At 38.1% G+C, this 7,977-nt stretch overlaps 1 pseudogene; it reads right to left on the bottom strand.

Annotated features, from left to right (window-relative positions):
- Positions 1-8: 8 nt before the first annotated feature.
- LOC114258106 (mitogen-activated protein kinase kinase kinase NPK1-like) overlaps positions 9-7,977 on the bottom strand; it is a 45,220-nt pseudogene continuing 37,251 nt past the window's right edge.

Below are 7,977 nucleotides of genomic sequence, written 5' to 3'. Positions count from 1 at the left end.
TATATTTGTTAGAGGGCATCAAAGAAATATGTTACCTCATTAAAATCATCAGAAAGTAAAGCAGAATCAAACTTTGCTGATACTCCAATCACAAAATCATCTTCATAATCTATCTGACACATGTCATCATCACAATGGCCTGATCCTGAATAATCCACCTCAAGTCCCTGCAACAAACCGCCATGAACCGCCCTGGACAACAAACAACCCAAAGCTTCCATAACCAAAAATGAAAACTTAAGTGAAAGCGATAAAACCTTCTCATCAAGGAATGCTCTAATTTTTGACTCAATAACTTCATTATCATCATCATCATCCTCAGCTACAGAGGGGCCACATGGAAATGTAAAATCATTGTTCCCCTTACCAGATGCTCGAGGGATGTCAGTAGCCTTGTTAACTGTTTGACCAAACAATAAGTTCACTTTACTTTCCAACTCTAGAGTGTCATCAGACTTGCATGGCCAATTATCGTCGGGCTCAGACATAGGATTAAAACTCTAGATTAACAAAAACAACAAACCATTGGTTGTTAGGGGTTACTATGCTGACAAATATTATATTTGTTGGAAGGCATAAAAGCAATATGTTACCTTATTAAAATCACCACAAAGTAAAGTAAAATCAAACTTTGCTGATGCTCTATTCACAAGATCATCTGCATCATCTATCTGACACATGTCATTATCACAATTTCCTGATCCCCAATGTGGGACATTTCCTGGGAACTTCTCAGGATAAATAGTTGAGCACCTCACACTATTATGAACATCCTTCAATTGTGTGTAGGTTGTCCTGATAATAGGGTCCATGCTAAAACAGAAATTCAACCTCAGAGTTATAATTAGAAATAACAGACAATAATATATCTTGAAAGCACCCAAGGTTATTTAACAAAAACCCTTAAGAGTTCTTAAGCTCCATCTCAGGTGTTACCATCTTTTTTCCAGAATTTTCCTAATGATTGTAAAATAAATAAGAATGGAAAAACAAAAGCTGCATAATGCAAACAAAGAAGGCTTCATGCAGTTATACTGAACTTAACTGAAGCGCGTAACACAGTATAGGTTTCCTGATACTCCCTAGTAACAAATGGATGCTGCATACGATAAGCCAAAAACATTTTTTAGAACAATTATTAAAAGAAGTGACAACTTTTATTATCTAACATTGTGTTTTTCATCAGAATCAAAGAATGTTCTGCTACAAGATAACCTTACATATATATATATATATATGAGTCAAGAGCTTAATTTGTAAGGAATTGATAAGTTAAATTAGCCTGCAGTGTAATAGTACCCGCAGCAGATCTGATGCAGCTGGCCTTAAGTTTGGTTCCCTGCCATAGAAGGATAAGAGGATGAAACAAATTTAAAAGTAAAGCATAAATTATCTTCTTATAAATTTGTATATCAGCCTAAAAAAAATAATTGACAATGGACACAAAGGGCAAGAGAAGCAAGAAACAAAAATAATAGGCATGTGAAACATACTTCTGCAAACATTTTAACAAAAAAATCCGTTGCTTCAGCAAAGAGATGCTCAGGGATGGGTGGATGAGATTTAGTTGTCCCAATATGGAGGAGAGCAGCAACCTAAAAGAAACACCAATTAGTTAGTTCACAAACAATGAACTAACATCTTACTGAGTCCCAAAGTTGTAGTCAACAGAACAAATAAATACTTCAGTAGGAAAACAATGGAAGATGATGGTTTCAAAATACCTCCTGATACTGCTGGCTCCAAGGAGGCTTTCCTGTAGCCATCTCAATAACCGTACATCCAACACTCCATATATCAGCAGAGCTGGAATGTTTGATATTAAACTAATGAGCTAAAACAAGCACAAAATAAGGAGTGCAACAAGCATGGTGTATATGTACGTGCTTAAGTGAAAATATTGCAAGCATTTACTGCACCAATGCGTAAGAGTAACTTTATCCACATTGAAGATGTAACTAAGGTGACATGGGTTGAGCTAGTAAGAAAACACATGGTCGCATTTGTCTTATCCATATCATAGATCAGCTATAAGCATGGGAATGTGTGATTGTACTCACAAGCTATGACCGGTTTGAAGGATAACTTCTGGAGCCATCCAATATGGAGTACCCTTCATTGACTTTGCACCAATCATGGTAGCCTGTACTAGCAACATACATAACTCGGGTATAAAATAATTTAACATAATATTACCTTAGAAAGAAAACAAAATAAATAACTAGAAAAATTAAATAAAAAATGAAATAGAGGAAACATTGTTCACACCAGCTCAATAACTTTCTTTGATGCACCAAAGTCTGCAAGTTTTATGCACCCCTTATTATCAACAAGGATATTAGCTCCCTGACAAAAGCAAGCCCTTTATCATACATATATATATACATAGAGAGAGAGAGAGAGAGAGAGAGAGAGAGAAGTTTTATCCTTGTTAAGAATCATTTGCAAGAAGGTGAAGATACCTTAATGTCCCTGCGCATTATTCCATTCCTGTGGAGGTATTCCACTCCCAACAACAATTGTTTTGTGTACATTCTTATAACCTGCTCAGCATACAAATTCAGCAAGAATATCAAAAAAAAAAAAAACAAGCAAATTACATAGTATAGAAGCAAGGTTTTCAAGTTCTGAGTGTAGCTTTTCATCTCATGTACATTCTCATAACCTACTTGGAAAACAGGTTCCAGGAGAAATTTCAAATGTGGTGATTACTAGATCTATGTCCTTAGTTTGGCGAGATATATTATCTTCTATTCTGTCAAATGTTGATCTGCACTTATTTTTTGTTGAAAATTTTAAAATTGTGATTGGTAATGGTGAAAGGACACACTTTTGGAGAGACAAATGGTTGGTGATTGGAAAGTTGGAGGATGTCTTCCCTAGGCTTTTTAACTTATTAGGGGGTAAGGATGGCTCCTTGAAGTCTTTTGTTCAAACCAGAGATGTGCAGCTGGAGGGTTGCAGTTTTCATTCAAAAGACCTTTACGAGCCTGGGAAGAGGAGGAGGTTAAAAGGCTTATTGAGGTATTGGAGGATGTTCCCAATCTAAGGATCAATATTGATGATCAAGCTTGGTGGAATGCAGAACCATCAGGCTCTTTTTTTGTTTCCTCTGCCAGAAGATGGTGTGAGTTTGCTCAAGGCCCATCTTTTAGGATTACTAAACTGCTGTGGGGTAACAATGCACCACCAAGAGTGAAATCTTTTGGTTGGTTGGTTGGCCTGGAAAGGTCGAGTGAAAACGGCTTTCTATCTTCAAAGAATTGCAGTTTTGGATCCCAATGTGAACAATTATTGTCTGTTTTGCAGGGAGAATAAGGAAACTGTCAATCACTTCCTGCTACATTGCCCTTGGGTATGGAGAATGTGGTCTAAATGATTGGATTGGTGGAACTTGTCTTGGGTAATTCCTGGGTCTATTGGAGATCTTCTGGAATAGTAGTTAGGTACAAGCTGTAGCAGGTTTGAAAGGAGGATATGGCATTCTATTCCTTTTGCTATCACGTGGTCTGTGTGGAAGCTCAAAAATGAATGTGTGTTCAATGCAATTCAACCAGATTTTACGGATTTTGGGGAGTTGCTGAAGGTTAGAATTGCTTTATGGTTGAAATATAACACATGGGATATATTTTTTTATTAATGATGTGGCGTTCAACCTTCAGCAAGTAAGATCTTGCTCAAGGCAACGGAACAGAATCAGAATTCTGGGCTAATTTTTGGCTGTGGAGATTGTTGTCTGTAGGATAGATGGCTGCTGTTTGGTAGTTTTAACAGGTGGGGTCGGTTTGATTGTTTGTTACTCCTTTGTTTTGGGGTGATTTTTCTGTTTGTTGTTGGTTCCTCACCAACATTTTGGCTTGAGCTAGCACAAGATTGGGCATCCTTCTTGGTGTCAACCTAGTTGGGATCAGGTTGAGGTGCTATGATGCTATCGAGCTCTCGTCTTTTCTTTATTGATGGTCTTCATATGTAATGTTTTGATTTTATCAATAAAGTTTTCTTATTTTGTTGATTAAAAAAAATCCTAAAATGAAATTTTTTTAAGTCAATAAGCAGGCCTTGCCTCTCGACAGAGTGTTATTTGATATAAACTTCAATACTTAAAAACAAAAATATATAATTTGAATAAGTGGTAATCAACTTACAGACTCGAGAAATGAACCAAATTTTCCCAGAAGTGAAGAGATAGATCCACCAGGGACAATTTCCAACAAAATATTCAACGATGCGTCCTCTCTAGTTGTTCCCAAGTATCTCTTCAAGAAAAAGAAAAGACGAGTAAAGTTAGAAAACCGACCAAAAATATAAAAATAGACAGACAAGACAATAAAAATGAACAACCATTGCTTCAGGAAGAATGCAAATCAAATACTTACAACAATGTTTGGATGTGAAAGATTCTCAAGAAGGTTCACTTCTTCTTCAAGCTCTCTAATGTGGGCCTAACAAAAATTAAAAAAAGGTCAAATTCAAATAACATACTCTTGCCAATAAACTAAAGCAAAAATCTTTAAACATTAAAATAGAAAACTACCAATTTAGGAGTGTTTTGGAAAGATGGTAAAATGCTGACTTTTGATTTTTTACCAAGTATTTGGCTTTTTTAGAAAGTGATTTGGGAAGTTCGTAAAAAATTGCTTTTGACTTTTTCGGTTAATATTTGTTTATAATGTCACATCACAATCAAATGACCAAAATATCCCTACCCAATTTAGTAAATTTACATTTTCACCCATGTACAACCCTAGACAACATGAAGGGTATAATGGTAATTTCACATGCAACTTTTTTGGACTTCCCAAATGACTTATTGTCAAAAAAGCCAATCTAGCCTTTTACCCCCAAGCTACAAAAACGTAGCTTTTAATCTTGGTTCTCAAATGGGCACTGTAGACGTCCCCGAACGCCCCGGGAGGGTGAGTCCCGTTCTGTTCGTTTGGGCTCACTACAGTTTGGACTCAAATTGTCACGGTTCTTAATCTGAACCAAAGAGTCCAAATCCGACAAATCGTTTTGAGAAAACAGATTTTGAAAGAAGTGCCAAACATGGACTGCTTTGCCAGATACAGAGTCGCCACCTAAATGTTATATTTTGGGGAAATTTAGGAAACCCTGACTCGTTTGCCTAAGGCCACGGGTCCATCATCACCAAAGTTACCTCGGCTCGGGAACTTGGGTACGATTGGGGAAGGTCACTTCGTGAGCACCCCCGCTCGCCCGATCAAAGATCGGCCTCTACTAACCATGATATCTATTTTTTAAAACATTATGTGTTCTTATTCCGGTTATTAGCCTAGATTTACTATGTGATGCGCACAACATACAGGTATAGACTGGATCGTCTAATTTGGAACAAAACATTTCATGTTTATTTTTTTAAAGTGGTTTGATGGTGCTACCCGCAAGTAGGCTAAGACGTGGATTTGCCACCCTCGGGTGGGCTTAGAAAAACATGATTTTGTCACTATCTAGTGGGCTTAAAACACACATTTGATGAATTGTTCCAATTCAAATAACCCAACCTTCACCCACAGGCATTCAGGCAGTTATATCACATAAGCAAATAGCCTCATGGTAAGCATGCTATCATGGCAGTCACTCACACACATGCAAGGATGCTAAAGCATAAAAACTTACCGAGTACTCCAACCCAAAACAGAAACTAATTAGAAATCCATGCATGATCCTAATTATACGAAAATGCCAAATGCAACACATGCAAAAATGCAACTATAGCAGGCTCAGCTATTCTAAACATGGCATATGAAATGCTACAGCTAACATGTATTTAACTTGGAATTGAAAATACAATGCAGTTAGTATGATGCGCTGAGCCCGGTGCATGCAAAACAGATGAATGAATGCAAGCATGCTATCATACTGTATGCTAATTGAAACATGCCCTAATCTAACCATCATAAGCGGGTAAATAAAAGGGAGAAAGGCGTGGGGTTGGAAGACATACATCACACACACGCACACTTATTACAACATTGCCCTCGCGCAGAGGGTCCGAATAAATAATATACAGTCCCAAATGAATAATTACAGTACAAATATGTACAAAACCCTAATTAATTAACAAATTAAATTAGGAAAGCAATAAATTGGCATGCAAGCCAGGGACTGCCTCAAATCTGCTCCGGATGATGAATGATGCATGCTCGGGTTGCCTTGTGCGGAGAATCCCTCGCAATGCCCCGGTTTGCCTCTATTTGCAATTGTTCTTAGAATGCGTGCCAAGCTCCGAAAGGCTGTCGATTTCTGATTTGCTGCAACAGAGAGCAACAAAGGGGCATGGCAACGTATTTTCACATATGTATGCATGACTACTCTTCAGGGAGTGTAGTCCTCGGTCCTCGTGCCACCAATTACGCATATCGATGCATGATGGCCGAAGAGTCGAATTGCACTACTCAATATGAAATGAATGCACATATAAACACAACAAAACCTAAACTCCATCATGGATAATCCGGAGTGTCGGTGACTGGGAATTGAGACACGTTCCGTCACTCGAAGTACGAAACGTCCCTCGTTTCCCGTGCTCGGGCTAACTCCTATCCCAAACACAATGCAATATGCATGAAATACATGAATGCAACTAATATACAACCTAGCATGCACAATGCTATGAAATGGCATACACGATGCACGAGGTAACATGGCATACACAATGCTCTAACATACAACCTAGCATACGCAATGCTATGAAATGAAATGGCATACACAATGCACAATGAACTTACACCAATATGAGTGGACCTCAGCCACACTCAAACCAGTAGCCATTGGATGAAAATGAGACACTCGAGATGTGTGCACACGTGCACACAAACCGAGGACTGAACCTAAGGCATAGCATGCAACACTAACAAGGCATGGCAAGGCATGACACATGGTATGAAAACATGCAAATTTCAGTGCTGAAATATGATGCAAAACAGCCCCAAAACATGGAAACATGGCACCCGATGCATGGAATGAACCCGAAACACAAAACTAGGCATATGCATTGGCCTATAGCTATACAAAACATGCATTATTTGATCATGAAGTATGAAGACAGAAGCAAGGAAGTCCCAAAACATGCATATTTCTAGTTTTAAGCAAGGCCAAAAAGTGAACACAAATAGGGCTAAGTTAGCATGCAAAAATGGCCCCGTAAGAGAGATAATGAAGCAAGTAGCATCTTCTGGCCCTAAATGGCCAAGAGCCCTTCAACAAAGTTGAATAGGGGCTCAAAATGAAGCACTTTACAATTTACAACAAGCCACAAAAACAAACACAAGTATGGCTAAACTATTGTGCAAGAAATGGGCCAAAAGGGAGACAAAGAAGAAAGTGATGGTTTCTGGCCTCAAAAAGAGGAAGGACCTTCAACAAAGTTGAAGAGGGGCCCAAAAAATGGTATTTTACAGTTAGTGACCAAACCCAAAACAGTGCACATGCAAGCTTAAAATACTATGCAAAATAAGGCCTAAAAAGAGGTTTAAACACAAAGAGCAAAAAGGGAGCTTCAAAAAGAAAAAGTCCCTTGATAAAACATGAAGAAGGTGTCAAAATAAGTCTATTTACAGTTCGGACTAGAGCCCAAAAATACAAGCACAAGGGGCTAACAAAACATGCAAAAATAAGGCCAAAAGAGGGATAAAGAGGCAAGTGACAAAAGGAAGCCTCAAACAGTGAAGATTCCTTCAAAAATGTTGAAGAAGGGATCAAAATAAGCCACTTTATAGTTTATAACCAAGCTCAAAATAGTTTACAAATAGGCCCAAAATACTATGCAAGAAAGAGGCATACAAGAGAGGTAAAGAAGCAAGTGTAAAAAGGAAGCCTCAAACAGGGAGAGGCCCTTAAACAAACATGAAAAGGAGCTCAAAATAATGCTATTTTCAGTTAGGATCAGAGCCCAAATATGCAAGCAAGAGGAGCTAATATATTGAGCAAAAATAGGGCCAAAGAGAGGGATAGAAG

Source organism: Camellia sinensis, chromosome 3, assembly GCF_055761805.1.
Source record: "Camellia sinensis isolate YWXY chromosome 3, ASM5576180v1, whole genome shotgun sequence".
Classification (NCBI taxonomy): Eukaryota; Viridiplantae; Streptophyta; class Magnoliopsida; order Ericales; family Theaceae; genus Camellia; species Camellia sinensis.
This window is presented reverse-complemented; position numbering and strand designations above follow the sequence as displayed.